This window comes from Hordeum vulgare, chromosome 5H, assembly GCF_904849725.1.
Source record: "Hordeum vulgare subsp. vulgare chromosome 5H, MorexV3_pseudomolecules_assembly, whole genome shotgun sequence".
NCBI classification, from domain to species: domain Eukaryota; kingdom Viridiplantae; phylum Streptophyta; class Magnoliopsida; order Poales; family Poaceae; genus Hordeum; species Hordeum vulgare.
The window spans coordinates 12,618,984-12,642,258 of record NC_058522.1 but is presented as its reverse complement, the minus strand read 5'-3'; the positions used below and the strand labels follow the sequence as shown (position 1 = coordinate 12,642,258).

Below are 23,275 nucleotides of genomic sequence, written 5' to 3'. Positions count from 1 at the left end.
AGTGTTTATGTGAATGATATGTTTGTTATATAGATTTCATCGGAGAGTGACGAGTAGTCTATCAAGTTATTTCTTGAGAAATTCTTCTTCGTCAACATCACCAGGCAAGTCATTTGATCATGTATCACCTATGTTTTATGCATCGTAGTTCTACCATCCTATGCCCAATTGCATGCTGAGTAGGTACTTGGAAATTATGGTTACATATTGTAGTATCATGTGGTAGGCGCCCAACAACCCCGTTACTAGGCCCGGGACGACAAATTTCATATTGCTATGCTTGAGTAGACGGGATTCTGGTTGAGAGTTTATCACGAGTGATGCGAGGATACTTTAATAACCAAGACCGGTTAAGTCAAGACTTTTCAAGACCTCGTGATGCAATGCAACTCTGGGTGAAGGACGGTTGATCGGCTCCCTCAAGAAACCAGTGGATGACCCGGGATGCTGCAGACGGCCATGACATCTTGCGGAAAGCTTCACACAGGCTCAAAGAGACGGACGGATATTTTCAAGACCCAGGGCTTACGTGCACAGCCACAAGTCATTATGGGCTCTGGCTTGGTTGGACAACGCGGCGACTCTGGACAAGCGGTGCTAGAAGATGTAGAAGAACGGTAGGATTGGATGGGCACCGACAGGGATTCAGAGGGACCCGTTGAAAGACCATGTTTTGACCATTCGGTCTTCAAACACCCTCAAGTGCGAGGACATACACGGAGGCGATCAAATCTTGTGGGGAACGTGTGCAAAACTCTGCAGAGTACTCAAACCTAATCGATTAGCTGTGTCCACGGTCATGGACAACTTGAGCCAAAGGAACTGAAGTTATTTGAAATTCTCAACACAAATAATAATATTGATGTGGGTAATATTGCTAACCTGGCTATGAGAACTGGTTGGCGGAACCATCTCATTAACAACCAACTACGTAGTAATATTTTGCTTTTAGCCCCTCTCTTGTTGTAGGAGAAAATTTGCTTTATGCTAAAACTTACAACACCACCTGCCATATATGCATATAGTATAGATGATATTTTACCCCCTCTCATATGTGACTTGCCCGCATATTCAATATGCTGACCTACACGGCTGCAACTTCTTTTGTTGTAGATATTTTTCTTCGACGAGTAACAGTACGATTCAAGGTTACGGTCTACACTCAACTTGCCGTTGGTGTTTATTGGGACTCCACTCCCTTGAATGCTTCCGCTGAGATATTTAAGGTATATATATCAGTTTTACGCTATTTACATGTGATTGCACTTTGATATATACATTGATGTATTGTGTGTGCTAGCATACTAATCCAGGGATGGCACAGATACAGAGAGGCTTGACTCGTATTGAGTCGGGTCGCTACAGAAATGGTATCAGAGCACATGTTGACTGTAGGACGTGACCCTAGAAACTGGAAATTTCTTAGGAAAGGATCTCTCAAAATTTCTATTTTTCAAGAACACCTTTTACTTCTCATCTCTTCTGATTTCATCAAACGTTCTCTCTCACCTCAAATAGTTAGACAATGCCCTTTCCCCTTTGACTACGTGAAGGATCAACCGACTCCCCTTCAAAGTAAAGAGGATTTCACCATGCAATTGAAACTACACCAATTGAAGACTCTCATGACCCGAAGAATTCGAAGACCCTGAAGCGTTCGAATATTTATATGACCATTAGAAGTCCAAACCCCAATTATATACCCACGTTAGTTACGATGATTTGCGAGCCATCATTGGTGTGTGTTTTCCGACGGCCACAACTAAAACCTATTCTCCAAAATATTGTTTGTATTGTGTGTATCTCCCTCTCTCTTACCCGTCTCATCCCCAAAACCTCAACCCTACCAGATGGAGTATGAAGCTGGACTTGTAGTCTCTGGACCAATGACCCAGCTGGAGGCTGATATATGGATTCAAAACATGGAGAACCACTTCGGGAGCAACTTGATCTCAAGGAAGTATGAAGTGGAACACGCTCTTCAGTACTTTACACAAAGTGCTGCAATCTGGTGGAAAATGCATCATGCCATACAAGGATTTAGTGGAGCAGAAACCTGGGACAAATTCAAGAAGACTCTGTTAAGATCCCGTCTCATTCGAAAGTGCTATGATAATCCGAAGAAGAAGACTTGTGCATGCAAGATATGTGGAGAAATAGGACACAACCAGGAAGAACACAAGGATGGATGCACTCATTGTGAAGGAAATCACCCAGCTGAGGAGTGCCCAAGTAGTCAGGTGACTTGTTTTCTTTGTGAAGCAACCACCCACTACCCAGCTCAATGTCACATTTACCCCAAGGTACAACAAGTTGTCCGGCAGCAGAAAGAAGCAATGAAGGAAACACTCAAGAAGAAGATTCTAGAAGAGCCGGTGATGAACGAAAATATTGAAGACCCTGATGGACAAGGTCTGACCAGATTCTTCCCCAATGCATGCTACTCATGTGGAGAAGAAGGACATTATTCACAGGATTGCATGAAGGAAAGCCAAGAGTATCTGGGAAACTTCCCGATGAAAGAAGTGGAGTTTGATCCACTTGAAATAGAAGAACTGGCCAAAGTAAAGGAGTCCAGAAAGAAAAAAAGGTACCCTTGGAAGAGCCAAATCTCTGCAGATATAGACCTGAGTCATGTCAGATGTTACAAGTGTATGGAATTTGGCCACCACAAATACATGTGCTTAGGAAGGAAGCCGGAAACCCAAGGAGCAAAAGCAAACACTTAGACGCCTCGAGACTTGTCAGAACTCATTTGCTTTCATTGCAAGGAAGCAGGACATTTTGCTAGCGATTGTCCACAAAGGAAGAAAGCTAAGAAGGAGTAGTTAAGTTTTGACCGCGGCAATTAGTGTAATCTGAAGAACTCTTGTTTTTTTCATGAGATCATGGAGTGAAAAAAAAATTAACAGAAGTCCCTGAGATTGTAATAATATCATGAATGAATGGAATTTATTGTCTCATGATTGCCTATGTTGAAACTGTATGCGTTGTTTCTCTTCGAACAAAGATCTCTGAACAATTATGAGGATATGAGAAATTATGGTCTATGCAGGCATGGGTATAATTCATTTTAATTGTGGTAGTAATCGGTAAACCCACAGGATCCACTGAGTAGGAATGTACCATGATTACCAAGGAGACACATACATTCCTCTGAGTACCTATTTACTAACACCTGCAGATGACAACTCTCTACGAGTCATTCCTCAAGGGCCCATAAACGATCATGACCCTGACCAGTGATCATGATTACCCGAAAATCCTGAAGGACATGATGAAGCACATTCACCTTGAAGGAGATGCAGTCTACAAAGGCTACCCATTCATGGAAAGTGGAGTAGAACTTTGGTATGTGGAAGTACACCTCCACCATGTGAAAGGAGTTTGTCCAAAGACTATGGGGCAATACTTTTTCATTTCACGTGTACCACGAGCAACCTTCTTTGATGTTGTTCGTGAAGCTGCCATGGAAGCCATACGTCAGATTGGAGAAATACTTGAAGCAAGACTCCGTCATACCCAGGAATACCTGAGTGAAGTGAATGCTGAGCTGATGGAGATGAAGCTTATGGACACCATGAGAAAGCAAAAGATGGATGATTTCAAGGAGCACATTGGAAAGTTCCAGTGGAACTAAAGTACCTCCAAGAGAGACAGATGAATAAAGTTGGCAGAAATGCTTGACCATACCGAATAATATGGATGGCAGCATTTGTAATAAATTACTTTAGAGTTGGAATTTTGAAGAAAGTAAGGATGTAATAAAGGATTCATTATGAAATGAATATGATTCATGGATGAACCAATACCTTTTCATGGTAAACACACCAATGGAAGGTATCCCACCGAGTGGAGTATGTACCAAAAATAAGTCTGAGGACTATTTTTATGATAGTTACCCCAAGAGTATGATGGAATGAAACACTATGGAAATTTAAAGACGGAGTAATTCCAAGTATACCTGAAAACCCACAGACCCCGGGACTAATAAGGATCAAGTACTATCTTTTTGGAGAAGGAAACTTGTTTCAGCAAACGTTTTCTTAGGAGCATACGAAAGCCAAAGAGTTGTGAAGATACGATAGATGTTTTGTTCAGCTTGCAGAACCAATGGATTATCCGAACTTCTTTCGTGGACAAGAGAAATTCTGCAACGCTTGTGAGGATGCCCAAGTGTTAGAATACGAGATTCACTAAGCCTTATACAAGGTAATGATTTCAGTGCGACATGGCTTGGCCACCATGACGACTTACTATTATCATTCTCTTGCTATTTGGAATGGTAAATCTGAGAGACTTACCCATAGTGAGAGACGACGTTCTTTGAAGCTTTTGTTTAAGCCTTAGAATGGTATGATGAAAGCACCATGTACATGGCATTTGTTGTCACGCGTAGGAAATTTTACGGTGAGGATGCAGACAAGACCTCTCTCTCTGCAGGATAACCACAAATGGTAGACCACCATGAGAATCATCGATAGGTTATTTAGAATTGACCGTGAGACTGTCAGTTAAGAAGACCCAGTAACCGAAGTAGCTTATATCAACAGAGGAACCCTCGATTTTGATGGAAACGTTATGAATATAACGGGAGAGCATCACCAAAGGATTTAGTATGAAGACTCTGAGGAGTCAGATGCCAAAACCCCAGAGGATTGTTAAAATCTTAAGGGACCAGTAGCCCTCATTTTAAGTGTGGTAGCATCCCACTTTGTCGGAGATTGGATTTGTTAGAAGACCCCCAAACCCTAACCTTTTCTTTCTAGCCCTTCCGAATCTCGAGGACGAGATTCATTCTAAGTGTGGTAGGTTTGTAACATCCCAAATTTTGGAATGTTAAAATAATTATTAGATTGTTTGTTTGTTTGCTTGAGTGATTGGAGCTTGAGTGAATTTTGAAAACTTTTCAAAACTTTTGAATGAGAGGGAATAAAATGACTTTCCCCTTCTTCAAAAATTCAAATTCAAAAGCAATGAGAGAAGATGACATGACGTCTTCAACTATAAAGAATTTGAATGGAGTTTGCATTTGAAATCTTTCAATTTTTTGCTTTTGCCTTTCTATTTTTCTTCCCCGAGAAATACCCCAAAAATAATTCTTGCAAGCAAGAAAGAGCGGACACTACTACAAATACTAGCATTAACGACCGTGCGTAAAAACTCTTGGTCGTTGAAGACCCGAGGGGAACCCCGCGTGGTGGAAACCAAGTATACGTACTATTTTCAACAACCACCGCTTTGACCCGTCGCTAGCTGAGCGGTCGTTGTTGTTATTGATGGCTAGCATGCACGTACAGCTCTAACAAACTCTCCTTCTCCTTGTGTTTAAAAAGAAAAAAGTCTCCTCTGTTTATCTCTCCCCCGCAGACCTCCCAACAAATCTTGGCGGGTTCTCCAAATATTGGCGCTAAATCCTCCAATCCCAACAAATCTAATCTCTTCCTAATCCTATAAGTTAGTCCTCCCCATCCTCAGTTTTGCACAACCTCTCGATGGAAGCCTCCATGGCCGTCGTCCAGAGGACTGCTCCACCCAGTGCCTCTGATGAACCACATAATTCCACCGGCCACTGCGACTCCGACCCATTGGCTGTAGATTTTTGTCCGGGTGAGTATTTACTCTTTCCATTGTGATGTTAATTACACTAATTAGTTTCCTTGATGGTTGATTATGTTCCATTATTCTGTAGGCTGCAAAGATGGCGTTGGTGCAGGCTCAGTACAGATACACTTGATGGAGCAGGCGAATTCCATGGTTGAGGTTGTTTCCCATACTTTGGATGGAGAGGTACATGATTTATCTTACATTCTCCTTCAGATTCAATATAACCTGAGGTAAAAGTGGACTTGTTGGTTAATTCTGCTACTCATTAGATGCAGAAGAAGGTGCAAGGAGCCACCATGGTTCACTTTGTTCCAGATACAATTAATCAGGAGGCAGAAGAATCTCCAGATGAAGAACGGAGCAGTGATGTCTCGATAATTGATGTGGATGAAGACTCTATTGAGTATCTACGACGGCAAGTTGTCGAAGATTCCGAGGAGGAAAACAACCAAGATGAAATATACCAGAAGATCAGGAAGGAATTTAATGAAAGAAGCGCTAGCGATGCTGCATTGAGGAGGGAAGCAAGATCCAGGAATGCACCCAGGCATAAGAGGAATCTGAACAAAATACGTAGAGACTTCATACGAATTTATATCCCTGACTATTACAAGATCATGGAAAAATAAATATTGTATGCTAAGGAACAATATTATTGTTTGTTTTCAGTTAGGGTCATTGTCAGCACAATTCAAGATTAGTGCCTTTATTTGTAACATTTGTTATTGTTATTCCTATGTCAGCCTATGAACAAGTGATTGACTTTCAGATATTTTCCTTTTATCCGTAACTGGATCTTCATATCCCCAGACTTGTATTATAAGATATACGAATGGGCTTGGAAATAGGCATTGTATTTTTGCGATGTCATGAACATGTGCTTCACCGATTAATTTTATCTGCACTAGTACCTTCAGATCACAAGTCATTTTGGATGGCAAACCATTAGAATGTTAGCTTAAACCTGACTGTGGTGAAATAATTGTTATTGCAATGTCAAGTGATTGTGAAAGATCGTTGCAACTTACTGCAGGTTCAGTGCAGGTGTGTCATCAGTGTACGTGTTGGCTAAGCTAAGTTCAGTCTTTTGTGTGCATTTGTTGCAGCAAAGGCAAGTCGGTTGCTTGCAATGCTAAGAAACTTGTAGAAATAGGAGTTGTACCATTCAATGCTTGGATTAGTCAATGTATATTGTTACTGAAAGAAGAAAAAAGAAAAAGAAATCCATTGTATAAAAATTCTGTGCTTCTGTACTTGAAACTGAACCTGCTACTGTTTCCTCTGTTTCATGTCTGTCCAAGTATACTGAAACCATCAGGAATGCGCTTTTCTTTTTTAATATATGAACATACATTTGTGCTTGATTCAGTTAGCTTAAAAAAGTAAAGCTACACGTACATGTAGGTATAGGCCGTGCCCTTCAAAAGTTAAGATACACAAGTTTTTTTATAGATCAAATCCTCAGGTTTTGTAGCACAAACGTAGGCAATAAATATTTTTGGTTCTCAACTGAAAGAGCGGGAGGCCTGAATATTTTTTGGCGCAAAGTGCTGGCAATTTCCTCTAGATAACACTCCGTAACAGAAATTGACATATTTAATCTGTTAGGATCTCATCTCCCTACGCCTCCTTCTCCTCTCCTCCCCAAGCTCGCTCAATCCAGGAGTCCATAGATCGCATCTCCCTTCTGTTCTCCACCTATCCGCGCTGCAGCCGGCACCTGGTCAGTCGCCTCATCCCCGGCGCGTAAGCGATGCTGCCTGCTTGTGGCCGGTAGCCTCGACCGGGTACTCCGGCGCTGCCGCCGGCACATCGCCGGTCGCCTCAACCCCAACGCACGCCTGGATTGCCACCTCCACTTCGCCGGTTAGCCTCGACCCTAGTGCACCCGCGCTGCCGCCTGCACTTCACCGTCCGCCCACGCAACTCCGCTGCAGGTTTGTTCGTTGAACACCTTGCTCTGTTTTTTCTATTGCGGGATATTCATGCTCTGTTGTTGATACTGATTACCAAATATGTATGTAAAATTTTGTTTCCTTTATTATGATTCAAAATTCTGAAACGCCATTATCAGTACAAACCATTCATCTATAGATCATACACAATAAATATGATTTATTCTATAATCTGACATGCCTTACATCGGATAACATAAATGCAGGATAACTACGAACTAAAACAGTAAATATATTAGAGATGGCTCCAAGTAAGACATGGATGGGACTAGTTGATGAGCAATTAAATGAGGAATACCTAGAAGGGGTAGAGAATTTCCTCGACTACGCGTTCAGCCACGTGGGCAGGGAAAATGAAATTCGATGTCCATGCATCAAATGCTGCAACACATACTCTCATTCTCGTGAATTGGTTTCTGCCCACCTGAAAGTGTATGGAATTCTCAAAAACTATACCTTTTGGTACCATCATGGTGAAGTTGTGAGGGAACCTCAAACGGTTTCTGAAGGTGAAGGCGATGAAGAAATACAAGTAGAGAGTGCAGATGGATATGAGCCGATGCAGGATTTGTTGCATGATATGTTTCCTCAAAATAATAATCCAACTGAGCAAACAATGACACCACCATCTAACGAGGAGGAACCAAATAATGAAGCAGCAAAGTTCTATAAATTGCTCGACAACTATAACCAGCCACTTTACCAAGGGTCTAATACCACAAAATTATCTGCACTAGTTAACTTGCTTCACATTAAGAATATGGGAAAGTGGAGCAACAAGTCCTTCACCATGTTGTTGGAATATTTGCGGAAGGCTTTCCTACCACAGAACTCTACTTTGCCAAATTCTTATTATGAAGCGAAAAAAACTATTCAGGAACTAGGACTAAGTTATAGGAAAATTGATGCTTGCACGAATCATTGCATGCTCTACTGGAAAGAAGATATAAATGCGGAGTCATGCAAGGTGTGTGGAGCATCTAGATGGAAGGAAGACAAGCGCACAGGCACCACTCTGCACTCCGCAAAAGGGAAGAAGATTCCACAAAAAACAATGCGTTATTTTCCATTAAAGCCAAGGCTGCAAAGGATGTTCATGTGCCACAAAACTGCTGAATCCTTTAGGTGGCATGCTGAGGGCAAGGTAGATGATGGTGTGATGAGATGCCCTGCTGACTCAAAAGCTTGGAAATATTTTGATGAAAAAAACTCCTCGTTTGCAAAAGAAATTCGAAATATTAGGTTTTGTCTCTCTTCTGATGGCTTCCAACCATACAAAACCATGCGAACATCTTATAGCATTTGGCCTGTATTCATTGTTCCCCTAAATTTGCCCCCATGGATGTGCATGAAACAAGAAAATGTGATGTTGTCCATGTTGATTCCAGGGCCTGATGGTCCTGGTGATGCAATTGATATTTATCTGCAACCACTTGTAGAGGAACTTATTGAACTTTGGAACGATGGTGTTGACACTTATGATGCATCAACGAAAACAAGTTTCACACTGCGTGCAGCACTTCTGTGGATGGTCCATGACTTCCCTGGTTATGCCAACCTTTCTGGATATAGCACGAAAGGAAAATTGGCTTGTCCAGTATGCCACAGTGGGACTTGTTCATTATGGCTTAAAAAAGGTGGGAAGTTCTGTTACATGGGTCATCGACGCTTTCTTCCTAAAAACCATAGGTGGAGAAGAGATAAAAAATCTTTTGATGGTACCATAGAAACCAGAGAACCACCAGCACCCTTGACAGGACAAAATGTGATGGACCAAGTGGCTGATCTAGAGGGGATTATCTTGTCGAAAGATGCAAGTAAGAAGACAAAGGTGTCCCATGATGAGAGAGGAGATAGCTGGAACAAAAGGAGCATATTTTGTAATTTGCCATATTTCAAAACTCTTTTGTTGCGCCATAACCTTGATGTCATGCATATAGAAAAGAATATATGTGATAGTATCATGGGAACAATTATGGATGTCAAAGGAAAGACGAAGGACAACATAAATTCTCGGCGCGATTTGCAATTAATGAAAATAAGGCCAAGTATGCATCCGGACGAGGAAGTAGAAAAATCCACTTTTCCGTCTGCACCTTTCACTTTGCTTCAGCCCAATAAGATTTTGTTCCTTCGGTTTTTTAAGGACCTCGAACTTCCAGATGGATTTTGTTCAAACCTTGGCCGCTGCACTAACATGAAAGACAACAAAATTTTTGGACTGAAGAGCCATGACTGCCATGTTATCCTAAATCATTTACTTCCTCTTGCACTGCGAGGACTTGTTCCCCAGAATATTTATGACCCTCTGGTTGAGCTTTCCCAGTTCTTTTGCAAATTAAACTCCAAATCACTTTCAGTAGAAGACCTTAATGAAATGCAGGCCCAAATACCCGTGACACTATGTAAGCTTGAAAAGGAATTCCCACCATCCTTTTTTGATGTCATGATGCATCTGCCTATTCATTTGGCTAATGAGGCTCTTGTTGGTGGACCTACAATATATCGGTGGATGTATCTCTTTGAGAGACAAATAAAGTGTCTGAAATCGCTAGTGCGAAATATGGCACGTCCTGAGGCTTCGATTGCAGAGGGATACATTGTGGAAGAGTTCATTACATTGTGCTCTAGGTATTTGGATGATGTCCAGACAAAGCATAATCGACCAGGCAGAATCAATGATGCACCAGGGGATGACAACTATTATCTGTCAATATTTAATCATGATGGAAGGCCATCAGGTGGTCGTAAAACTCGAGATATTAGTCTCCATGAAGCAGAGCAAGCCCATATTTATGTTTTGAGAAACTGTGATGAAGTTCAACCATATATCAGGTATTGATTAATCGGTTAGCTTCTTAACTTCTTAGTGAACTAATTTTTGCGTGCCCATATCAATTAAACTTTGTATTATTGTAGTGAGTACTCCAGTAGTCAAGAGGGATGTGCACTGCAACCATTTACCAGTAGGTGGAACCAGAATTTCAATCAATGGTTCAAAGAAAAGGTAAGACAAAAGAATCCAGAATAAAGTCTATATGTACGTACATATGCACGTACATTTGTATTATCTTTATGTGAAGAGTTTAACATAGCTATTTGTCACTCCATAGGTAGCTAGCTTGCACGGACATGATAAGAGTGAGCTCATTGAAGACCTTTTGGCACTATCACGTGGTCCATTGGAAAATGTAACATGTTTTACTGGCTATGATATGAATGGATTCAGATATCGTGTCGAAAGTCGAGATAGACACCTCTGTACACAAAACAGTGGGGTGGTTGTACTTTCAGAACAAGGTGATAATGCTAATACAGTAGAATATTATGGCATATTGACAGAGATAGTCGAACTCCAATATTTAGGTGGAAGGCGTGTGACATTATTCCGTTGCAAGTGGATTGATGTATTTGACAAAGAGCATGGGATGAAGAAAGACAACAAGCATGGAATTGTTAGTCTTAACCTGCAGCGTTTGCTCCGGACAGATGAGCCTTTCGTTCTTGCTAGCCAAGTTTCGCAAGTGTTTTTTGTTAAGGACAATCTTATAAAAGGATGGCACACAGTTGTGAAAAACCCATCACGTCATGCTTATAGTGTACCATATGGACAGTCTGATGATGAAGCGTCTGAAGCTGAACCTGACAATGGCGAGGAAGATGAATTGCTTCAAAATTTGACAACATCACGTCGAAAGAGAACAACATGATGGCACTAGTTTATGCAACTCTTAATCTGTAGTAATTGATTTGCTTCATATATTAGTTTTTGCCTTGTTAATAAACAGTGAGACAAGTAGTCATGTACTTACTTTATTTAGCATTTAGTAATTCATTTTTAGTACATCAACATTCACTTATTTAATTCAATAGTACTTTGTATAGCCTTTGTGCACACTGCCAACTAACCCTATATGTATAGGGCATCATAATGAGTCATCACAGGTATGGAAACTTGACACCATTAGCTCGGGAAAGATGCCACTCACAGCTGAATAAGTCTGGACTGGTACACCAAGGTATTAGTAGGCGGACCTTGCCACAGAAATCAAGTCAAATAGCAGATTTCAGTAGAAAAAGGGTTACTCACAGTCCTCATTTGCAAGATGAGGAACTGTGGAAAAAGTACGAGTTAGCTACAAAAGGTAGTACGCAAACATAAAATATTATTCAAACTATCTTGTACTGGATGATATAATGTGGTTGCTTGTTTTTCATAGAGGGAAATGATGCGCCAACAAATACACCAATCTTGTTTCCTACAAGTTGGGATGCTGGTGATTCTGAAAGTGAGTTTCTAAGTATCATATGTTGTACCAGGAATTTTTTTCTATACTTTAGTAACTCAAAATATATTGCAGGTATGAGTGATGAAGCTGATGCCAGTAATTATGGTGATATGGGAAATGATATGGATGACTTTTATGGTATGATAAACGTCAACTTTTCATTTTTCCTTCATCCACTATGCTGACCGATTGGTTGTATATTTTCAGACACTGCAAATGGTGTAGATGAATTAATGGGTAATGAAAATCTAGAAAGTGAAGGATTCCAGGGTAGCCATGTCTTTGTAGCTACGTCAAAGACTAATAAGCATAACAATGCAACTGGATTAGTTGATGAAAATATGGAAACTGACGAAGTGCAGGGTAACAATGACGAACCAACTACATCCAAGACTAGTAAGCTCAACAATGGAAATCAATTACTTGTTGCTTCATTTCGACTGCTACAATTCAAATTTTAGCTCAAATGTTTTTTCCTTTTTTCGTACTTGATTAACACATGTCTTTTGAGTGGTGCAGGACCTCAAAAAGGTGAAAAGCGCAGGGTCCGTGGGAAGAATAAATGCAAGGAAGTAGCTGATCTCATGGAGTCCCAAAAAATTAAAGTTCAGTTTTACAATAACCGTGCTCTTTCCAAAAGTTTTGCACGTCACTTGGGTAGAATCGTCCGTAATCCTAGAATTACCCCGATGAGGGTAAATGAATGGTCCAATATTACTGACGCGGCTCGGAAACATATATTTGAGGCAATTAAGGTATGTTTGGTTCAAAGTTCTAGCAATATAACCTGAATTTCTACACTGTTGTATTTATGTTACTCTGTTTTATGAACAACTATCTAGGACAAGTTTGAAAACATTGACGAGAACATTGCAATTGATGTGTACAAAGATGAGATATTAGACCATGTCAAGAAACTTTGGATCAACTGGCGTGGAGACTTGCACCGCCATTTTGTGAAACCCAGCAATACTATGCAGGAGGCTGTGAAAAACGTACCTAAAGACATTCCAAAGGATGATTGGGAATGGCTTGTCAAGGAGCATTTCTTCAGCAAGGAGTTTTTGGTAAGTTCTCATGTTACCTCTTAATTTTGAACCTTTTGTGGAGTTGACAATATAATCTTGTTTAATTACAGAAGAAGAGCAAGAGAAATACCCAAAATAGAGCTAACCTCAAAATGCTTCATCGATCTGGCAGTAAACCCTTTAGACAAATAATTTGGGACATGGTACATACTTTAACTTTTCTTGTTTTTCATTCCCAATAATATAAGATTAGTCTGACTTGTCTTGCCTTTTTTTATTTCAACTAATATGGTCACTTGCATATGTTGGAATAGGGAGGCAAGGAAAACAAGCCACCGAGTATGGATAAACTTTTTTCGGAGACACACAAGAAGGGTACATCCTTTGCTGATTCTACAACATCCACCAAACATGTAAGACTTAATTTAACCATAATAACTTACATAATGAACAACAAGTGTAAAATTCCTACTTAGATATATAAGTTGATGCAAATAACTTACCATTGGCACTTCAGGCACAAATTAAGACCATAGTTCAGTTGAATCCTGGTCTTTCAAATGATGAAGTTATGCAGAAATGTAATACATCTAAGCGGCATGATCGCGTAGTTGGATTTGGAGGTGGAATTAGAGCAAGAGATTTGCGAGGACCAGCATTGAGTAAGGCAGAATTGGTTTATCAACTTCAAGCTTCATAGCAAGAGAAACAAGTACTCGAAGAAAAGGTCAATGGCATGGTGCGAGAAGTATCAGAAATTAAGCGTCTTTTGGCTGGTAAACAAGTACTCCAAGTGATAGTTCTGGTCGTGAACGCAAAGATGATCAAGTAAGCTGTTTTCATACATCGAATTTACATGTCATTAAACTTCGAGACCACTTATTTACTTGGACTGACTTTCATAAACTACTCACATTTTGTAGGAATGATGGTTCATCGTAATATATAGAAGCATAATGTGGCATTGCAATCTCGATGATATCCATTCAAAGAACGGTGGTGTCCCTCGATTGAAGATTAATAAATATTATCTTTCCTAGTTGTCTTTTTCTTAGATATATATGATCAAATACATTGGTGATACAATGAGGAGTGCTTTCGACTCAATTTTCTACATGAGATTTTAATGTCAGAATATTGGTATTTATATTAATAAAAGATGATATGGTCCTTTTGATTTAGAATCTTTTGTTTCTGTATTAATGTGGATGCTAATATTGGAATGTTGGTTGTTGCATAAAGTTATTGTTCAATGTAATGTTATACTAAATATAAATGGTTTCGAAGGACGCCAAAGTGTGAAGAGAGTGGTCGTTAATGATACTTTCGCTAGCATGATAACATTATTAACAATGACAAAAGTGGTCGTTAATACTACAATTGTGGTCGTTATTGCCTTGGGATCAACGACGACACACCGTGCCATCGTTAGAAGAATAACGACCACAAAAGGTATGTGGTCGTTATACTTTTAACGACGGAGCCTGCTACGACCAGCAGATTGTGGTCGTTAATGACCTTTAACGACCACAATCTGACTTTTAACGACCACATACACCGTCGTTAAAAACAGTTTTCCTAGTAGTGGGAGGAAAATGACCCTCCCAAATCAGGGGTATTTTTGAAAATATTTGAGCCAAGAAAACAAAAGTTTTATTTAAAAAATTATTTGCAAAAAGAAAATAAAGCCTTTAGAGGTTTTTCTGAAATAAAACATTTTTAAAAAGTTTTTATTTTGGTTTCGGAAAAATGATAAACAATTAGGAAATATTTTTCTGATCATTTTGGTATATAATACGCTATATTAATTATTTTATTTTATTTCTTTTTTTGTATTTTACTTGATGTTTTTAAAAAAATACAAAATCGGGAAACATATTTAAAAAAAGGAAACTCGCCCTGGCGCTTAATAACCGGCCCACCTCCCGCCTCGCCCGGGATCTCCCTCCCCTTTCCATTTCTGTCAACTGACCGCAGCCCACCCGCGCCCCTCTCGCTGACGCCCGGGGGCCCACCGCCCGAATCCCACCCGAGCCGATCACCCCCTACCTCTCTTTCCTTGTCTCCCCTCCCTGCCTTCCTTTCCCCAGCCGACCGGCCCGACCTCGCCGGAGATGCCGCTCCTCGCCGATCTCCTTCCCCTTTTAGCCCCCTCTCTCCCCCTATAAAGCCCGCAACCCGACCCCCTCTCTTCGCCCCGTTCCCCCTCCTCGCCGCCCCTGCCCAAGCCTCGCCGCCCCTGCCGAGCCCTCGCCGGAGTCGAAGCTCCCCGAGCCCCTGCTGCTCGCCCCCGGCCTTGCCTCGACTCGCTGCCGCCGCCATTGGACGCTGAAGCTCCACCGCCACATCACCGACGTCTCGGACACGCCGGAGCACGCCGGGAGCCGCCGCCCCGACTCCACCCTCGCCTCGGCTCGCCGGAGAAGAGGAGCACACCGGCAGCCCTCTGTGAGTCCACCCCCCATCTCCCCTTAGCCGTCCGATTTGTATTCGACGCGTTAGATTAGATCCCGAGTACCCCTTTGGCTTTAGACAAAAAACCGACACGACTTTTTATTCACTTAAGATTAGCCAAGGACTTTTACTTATATTCCGGCCGTTTGTTAGAATTCCTCGCAGCAAACATCTTAGGACCAATCAGAGAGCGCCACGTATACACAGTGTCCGATTAGATTCAATTTTTCATTTCTGTTTTTAATTCCAAAAACAGAGATAGTTTTAATTTTCTTTTTCTCATAACTTTTGATCCATAACTCCAATGGAGTTGAATCTTTTTCCAGTAGATCACATGTTTCCTGTAGTTTTCAAAAACATATTATTTGCCTATGTTTGAAATTTTCAAATTTGAATTAGATCAGATTTAGTTTAAACCTTGTTTTGCTTATTCTGGGGTTTTAAAAATAGATTTTTAATTAATTATTTTTGCTATTGATCACTAGTGATCTTATTTATCAGTGGTAAATATTTCAAAATTGTTTGAGCATTTTAAATCATTGTTTCGTGTGAAACAGTTTCTGTTTCACTTCTTTTTAGGATTTTGACTATAGCTCTCTCTTTAGTTGTTTTTAAAGTGTTTTATTTTTGTTTCAAAAAAGATTATGTTGTGTTTCTGTTAGTTAAACAGTAGGTGTTCAACAAGTTTTTTTTTATTATTGTTATTTGTTATCATGAAATCAATTCTAGTTCTCTAATAACTTGCAATTGATTTCTCTACTGTTTCAACTCCCATTTGAAAATACTTTCAAAATAGTTTTATGTAAAATACTTTATTTTATCTTAGTAAAATTTATATCTTAGTTCTCTGTTATTTTAATGTTTTATTTTCAGTTAGAACAAAAACTATTTAGTGTTTGATGTAGTAGAAGACTACCTAGTTTTATTTGAAGTTCCTTCGGATTCCTATTCACTCTCTCTTTTGTTTTGATTCCTAGAATGATTGCTAGTATGAGTGCTTATGTGAATGATATGTTGGTTATATAGATTTCATCGGAGAGTGACGAGTAGTCTATCAAGTTATTTCTTGAGAAATTCTTCTTCGTCAACATCACCAGGCAAGTCATTTGATCATGTATCACCTATGTTTTATGCATCGTAGTTCTACCATCCTATGCCCAATTGCATGCTGAGTAGGTACTTGGAAATTATGGTTACATATTGTAGTATCATGTGGTAGGCACCCAACAACCCCGTTACTAGGCCCGGGACGACAAATTTCATATTGCTATGCTTGAGTAGACGGGATTCTGGTTGAGAGTTTATCACGAGTGATGCGAGGATACTTTAATAACCAAGACCGGTTAAGTCAAGACTTTTCAAGACCTCGTGATGCAATGCAACTCTGGGTGAAGGACGGTTGATCGCCTCCCTGGAGAAACCAGTGGATGACCCGGGATGCTGGAGACGGCCATGACATCTTGCGGAAAGCTTCACCCAGGCTCAAAGAGACGGACGGATATTTTCAAGACCCAAGGCTTACCTGCACAGCCACAAGTCATTATGGGCTCTGGCTTGGTTGGACAACGCGGCGACTCTGGACAGGCGGTGCTAGTAGATGTAGAAGAACGGTAGGATTGGATGGGCACCGACACGGATTCAGAGGGACCCGTTGAAAGACCATGTTTTGATCATCCGGTCTTCAAACTCCCTGAAGTGCGAGGACATACATGGAGGCGATCAAATCTTGTGGGGAACGTGTGCAAACCTGTGCAGAGTACTCAAACCTAATCGATTAGCCGTGTCCACGGTCATGGACAACTTGAGCTAAAGGAACTGAAGTTATCTGAAATTCTCAACACAAATAATAATATTGATGTGGGTAATATTGATAACCTGGGTATGAGAACTGGTTGGCGGAACCATCTCATTAACAACCAACTACGTAGTAGTATTTTGCTTTTCGCCCCTCTCTTGTTGTAGGAGAAAATTTGCTTTACGCTAAAACTTACAACACCACCTGCCATATATGCATATAGTATAGATGATATTTTACCCCCTCTCATATGTGACTTGCCGGCATATTCAATATGCTGACCTACACGGCTGCAACTTCTTATGTTGCAGATATTTTTCTTCGACGAGTAAGAGTACGATTCAGGGTTACGGTCTACACTCAACTTGCCATTGGTGTTTATTGGGACTCCACTCCCTTGACTGCTTCCGCTGAGATATTTAAGGTATATATCAGTTTTACGCTATTTACATGTGATTGCACTTTGATATATACACTGATGTACTCTGTGTGCCAGCATACTGATCCAGGGATGGCACAGATACAGAGAGGCTTGACTCGTATTGAGTCGGGTCGCTACATCAGAGTTATTCGGATTAGTGTCAAAGCTTGCACCAACGTAACCCTATACGATGAACTATTTAATCACCTCCATAATCGAGATAAATTCCTGAGTCCACTAGTTACTAAGGATAACTTTGACCGTTGTTCAGTGATTCAATACTATATCACTCTTTGTACCCCTTGACAGACTCATGGCAAGGCACACATCAAGTGCGGTACACAACATGACATACTTTAGAGCCTACGGCTAAGGCATAGGGGATGACCTTCGTCCTTTCTCTTTCTTTTGTCGTGGTCGGGCTTTGAGTCTTACTCAAATTCACACCTTACAACACAGCCAAGAACTCCTTATTTACTGATCTATTTTGAACTCCTTTCAAAAACATGCCAAGGCATGCATTTCATTGGAAGTTCTATTTAGCATTTTGATCTATCTCAATAGATCTTGATGCTCAATGTTCAAGTAGCTTCATCAAGGCTTTCCTTTGAAAAACACCTTTCAATGAACCCTTTATGCTTTCCAGATATTCTACATTATTTCCGATCAACAATATGTCTACCACATATACTCATCATAAATCCTATAGTGCTCCCACTCACTTCTTTGGAAATACAAGTTTCTCACAAACCTAGTATAAACCCAAAAACATTGATCATCTCATCAAAGCGTATATTCCAACTCCGAGATGCTTGCTCAAGTTCACATAAAGATTGCTAGAGCTTTCTTACTTGTTAGCATCCTTAGGATTGACAAAACCTTCTAGTTGTATCACATACAACCTTTCCTCAAGGAAACCGTCGAGGAAACAATGTTTTGACATCCTGTGTCCAATATTTCATAAATAATGCAGCAACTGCTAACGTAATTCCAACAGACTTTCAGCATCGCTATGAGTGAGAAAGTCTCATCATAATCAACTCCTTGAACTTGTCGGAAACATCTTTGTGACAAGTCGAGCTTTTCTTAATGGTGATGTTTCATCATCATCGTCTGTCTTCCTTTCAAAGATCCATCTATACTTAATAGTCTTACGACCATCAAGTAGTTCTTCCAAAGTCTACACTTTGTTTTTATACACGGATCCTCTCTCGGATTTCATGGCCTCCAACCATTTGTCGGAATCCGGGCCCACCATCGCTTCTCCATAGCTCGTAGGTTCATTGGTGTTCAACAACATGACCTCCAAGACAGGGTTAGTGTACCACTCTGTAGCAGTACGCGACCTTGTCGACCTACGACGTTTGTAGTAACTTGATCCGAAGCTTAATGATCACCATCATGAGTTTCCACTTCAATTGGCGTAGGAGCCACAGGAACTACTTCCTGCGCCCTGCTACACACTGGTTGAAGTGACGGTTCATTAACCTCATCAAGTTCCACCACCCTCCCACTCAATTCTTTCGAGAGAATCTTTTCCTTGAGAAAGGACCCATTTCTAGAAACAAACACTTTGCTTCCGGATCTGAGATAGGAGGTATACCCAACTGTTCTGGGTGTCCTACGAAGATGCATTTATCCTCTTTGGGTTCGAGCTTATCATGCCGAAACTTTTCCACATAAGCATCGCAGCCCCAAACCTTTAAGAAACGACAACTTAGGTTTCTCCAAACCATAGTTCATACGATGTCATCTCGATGAAAATACGTGGTGCCCTATTTAAAGTGAATGTGGTTGTGTCTAATGCATAGCCCATAAATGATAGTGGTAATTCGATAAGAGACATCATAGTATGCACCATATCAAATAGGGTGCGGCTATGACGTTCGGACACACCATCACACTATGGTGTTCTAGGTGGCATGAAATGTGAAACAATTTTCACATTTGTCTTAATTGTGTACCAAAATCGCAACTAAGATATTCATCTATATGATCATATCGTACACATGTAACCCTCTTGTCACGACGATCTTCAACTTCACTCTGAAACTACTTGAACCTTTCAATAATTCAGACATGTGTCTAATCAAGAAAATACACTAGTATCTACTCAAATCATGTGTGAAGTAAGAACATAATGATATCCACTGCCTGCCTCAACACTCATTGGACTGCATACATCCAAATGTATTACTTCCAATAAGTTACTTTCTAGTTCCATCTCACTGGAAAACGAGGCATTCAGTCATCTTGCCCATGTGGTACGATTTGCATGTATCAAGTGATTCAAAATCAAGTGAGTCCAAACGATCCATCTACATGGAGTTTCTTCACGCGTTTATACCAATAAGTATGGTTTGCATGTCTCAAATGTTTCAAAAATGAGTGAGTACAAAGATCCATCAGCGAGCTTCTTCATGCATTTTATACCAACATGACTCAAGCGGCAGTGCCACAAGTAAGTGGTTCTATAATTACTACTTTGTATCTTTTGGCATCAATATTACGAACGTGTGTAGCACTACGATCGAGATTCAATAAACCATTGAAGGTATTTATTCAAGCAAATAGAATAACCATTATTCTCTTTAAATGAATATTCGTATTGCAATAAACACGATCTAATCATGTTCATGCTCAACGCAAACATCAAATAACAATTATTTAGGTTTAACACTAATCCCGATGGTAGAGGCAGTGTGCGATGTCTGATCACATCAACCTTAGAATTACTTCCAACACACATCGTCACCTCACCCTTGCTAGTATCCATTTAATCCGTAGCTATAATTTCGAATTACTAACACTTAGCAACTGAACTGGTATCTAATACCCTGGTGCTACTAGGAGTACTAGTAAGGTACACATCAATATGAGGTATATCCAATATACTTTTGTCGACTTTGCCAGCCTTCTCATCAGTATCTAGGGTAGTTCCGCCTCAGTGACCATTTCCCTCATAACAGAAGCACTTAGTCTCGGGTTTGGGTTCAACCTTGGGTATCTTCACTAGTGCAGCAACTGGCTTGCCGTTTCATGAAGCATCCCTTCTTACCCTTGCCCTTCTTGAAACTAGTAGTTTTGCTAACCATCAACAATTGATGCTCCTACTTGATTTCTACTTTCGCAGTGTCAAACATTCCGAATAGCTCAAGGTTCATCATATGTATCCTTGATAGGTTATAGTTCATCACAAAGCTCTAGTAGCTTGGTGGCAGTGACTTTGAACAACCATCACTATCTCATCTGGAAGATTAACTCTCACTCGATTCAAGCGATTGTAGCACTCAGACAATCTGAGCACATGCTCAATGTTTGAGCTTTTCTCCCTTACTTTGTAGACAAAGAATCTTGTCGAAGGTCTCATACCTCTCAACAAGGGCACGAGCATGAAATCCCAATTTCATCTCTTGGAACATCTCATATGTTCCGTGACGTTCGAAACATCTTTGGCACCTCAATTCTAAGCCGTTAAGCATTACACACTAAGCTATCACGTAGTCATCAAAAACGTGTATGTCAGATGTTCGCAATATCAATAGACGACGCTCGAGGTTCAGCACACCGAGCAGTGCATTAAGTACATAAGACTTCTGCGCAGCAATGAGGATAATCCTCAGTTTACGGATCCAGTCCACATAATTGCTACTATCATCTTTCAACTAAATTTTCTCTAGGAACATATCAAAAACAGTAGAGATACAATGCAAGATACAACATTATTTGCAAAGACCTTTTGACTATGTTCATGATAATTGAGTTTAGCTAATCATATTACTAATAACTCCCACTCAAAATAGACATCCATCTAGTTATTTGAGTGGCGCATGATCCAAATCCACTAACTCAAGTCCGGTCATTACGTGAGTTGAGTATAATTTCAGTGGTGAACATCTCCATGTTGATCATATCAACTATATGATTCATGCTTGACCTTTCGGTCGCTTGTGTTTCGAGGCCATGTCTATACATGCTAGGCTCGTCAAGTTTAACTCGAGTGTTCCGCGTGTGCAACTCTTTTGCACCCGTTGTATGTGAACGTTGAGTCTATCACACCCGATCATCACGTGGCGTATCGAAATGACGAACTGTTGTAATGGTGCTCAGTCGGGGAAAACACAATTTTATCTTGAAATTTTAGTGAGGTATCACCTTATAATGCTACCGTCGTTCTAAGAAAAATAAGGCGCATAAAAGGATTAACATCACATGCAAATCATAAGTGACATGATATGGCCATGATCTTGTGCTTCTTGATCTCCATCACCAAAGCATCGGCCTGATCTTCATCGTCACCGGCGCCACACCATGGTCTCCATCATCATGATCTCCATCGTTGTGCCGTCATCGAGGTTGTTATGCTATCTATGCTATTGCTACTAAAGCTACTACCTAGCAATATAGTAAACGCATCTGCAAGCACAAACGTTAGTTTAAAGACAACCCTATGGCTCCTGCCGGTTGCCGTAGCATCGACGTGCACGTTGATATTTAACTATTACAACATGATCATCTCATACATCCAATATATCATATCATGTCTTTGGCCATATCACATCACATGCATACCCTGAAAAAACACGTTAGGCGTCCTCTAATTTGGTGTTGCATGTTTTACGTGGCTGCTATGGGTATCTAGTATGATCGCATCTTACTTACGCAAAGCCACAATGGTGATATGAAAATTGCTATTTAACCTTCTCCAAGGACCGCCTCGGTCAAATCTGATACAACTAAAGTTGAAGAAACAGACACCCGCCAGTAATCTTTATGCAACAAGTTACATGTCAGTCGATGAAACCGGTCTCTCGTAAGCGTACGAGTAAAGTTGGTCCGGGCCGCTTCAATCCAACAATATAGCCAAATCAAGAAAAGACTAAGGAGGGCAAAAAATTGAACATCAACGCCCACAAACTCTTTTGTGTTCTATTCGAGATATCATCTACGCATGAACTTAGCTCATGATGCCACTGTTGGGTAACCTTGCATGGGAAACAAAAAAATTCCTACGCACACGAAGACCTATCAAGGTGATGATCATCTACGAGAGGGAGATCGGATCCATATACCCTTGTAGATTTCTAAGAGGAAGCGTTAATAAACGCGGTTGATGTAGTGGTACGTATTCACGATCCGTCTCACGATCCATCCCACGATCTGTCCCGATCAAGTGCCCAACGGACGACACCTCCGCGTTCCGCACACGTACAGCTCGATGACGATCTCCACCTTCTTGATCCAGCAAGACAGGCGGGGATGTAGATGAGTTCACCGGCAGCGTGACGGCGCTTCGGTGGTGGTGGTAATCTATTCCTCCAGGGCTCTGCCCGAGCTCCGTAGAAAACCGATCTAGAGGAAGAACTACGAAGTAGAGGTTTAGGGTTGCACGTGGCAAAGTTGTGTCTCAAAAATCCCTAAATCTCTAGTATATAAAGGAGGGAGGGGGCAGGCCTTGCGCCACAAGGGAGAAGCCCTTGGGTCGGCCAAAGTGGAGGAGGGAGGAGTCCTCCTCCAATCCCACTTGGATTAGGACTCCTTCCTAAATTGCCCACCTCTTTTGGATTTTCCACCTTTTTCCTCATGGGATTTCCTTGGATGACTTGCCAGCCCATTAATCCTTATTGCACATCGAATAAACCCATGTGGACCCCTTGGGGCGTGGTGGGCCCACCTAGTGGGCCCTCAGAACCCATTCGTCACTCCCGACACATTACCAGCAATGC

The 23,275-nt window shown here is 40.9% G+C and overlaps 1 long non-coding RNA gene across 1 annotated transcript; it reads left to right on the top strand.

The window, feature by feature from the left end:
• Nucleotides 1-12,701: 12,701 nt before the first annotated feature.
• On the top strand, nucleotides 12,702-13,287 carry LOC123452370. Its single transcript, XR_006632590.1, has 3 exons — nucleotides 12,702-12,918; nucleotides 12,990-13,082; nucleotides 13,194-13,287. It is a non-coding gene; the product is annotated as an uncharacterized LOC123452370 (long non-coding RNA).
• Nucleotides 13,288-23,275: the final 9,988 nt, after the last annotated feature.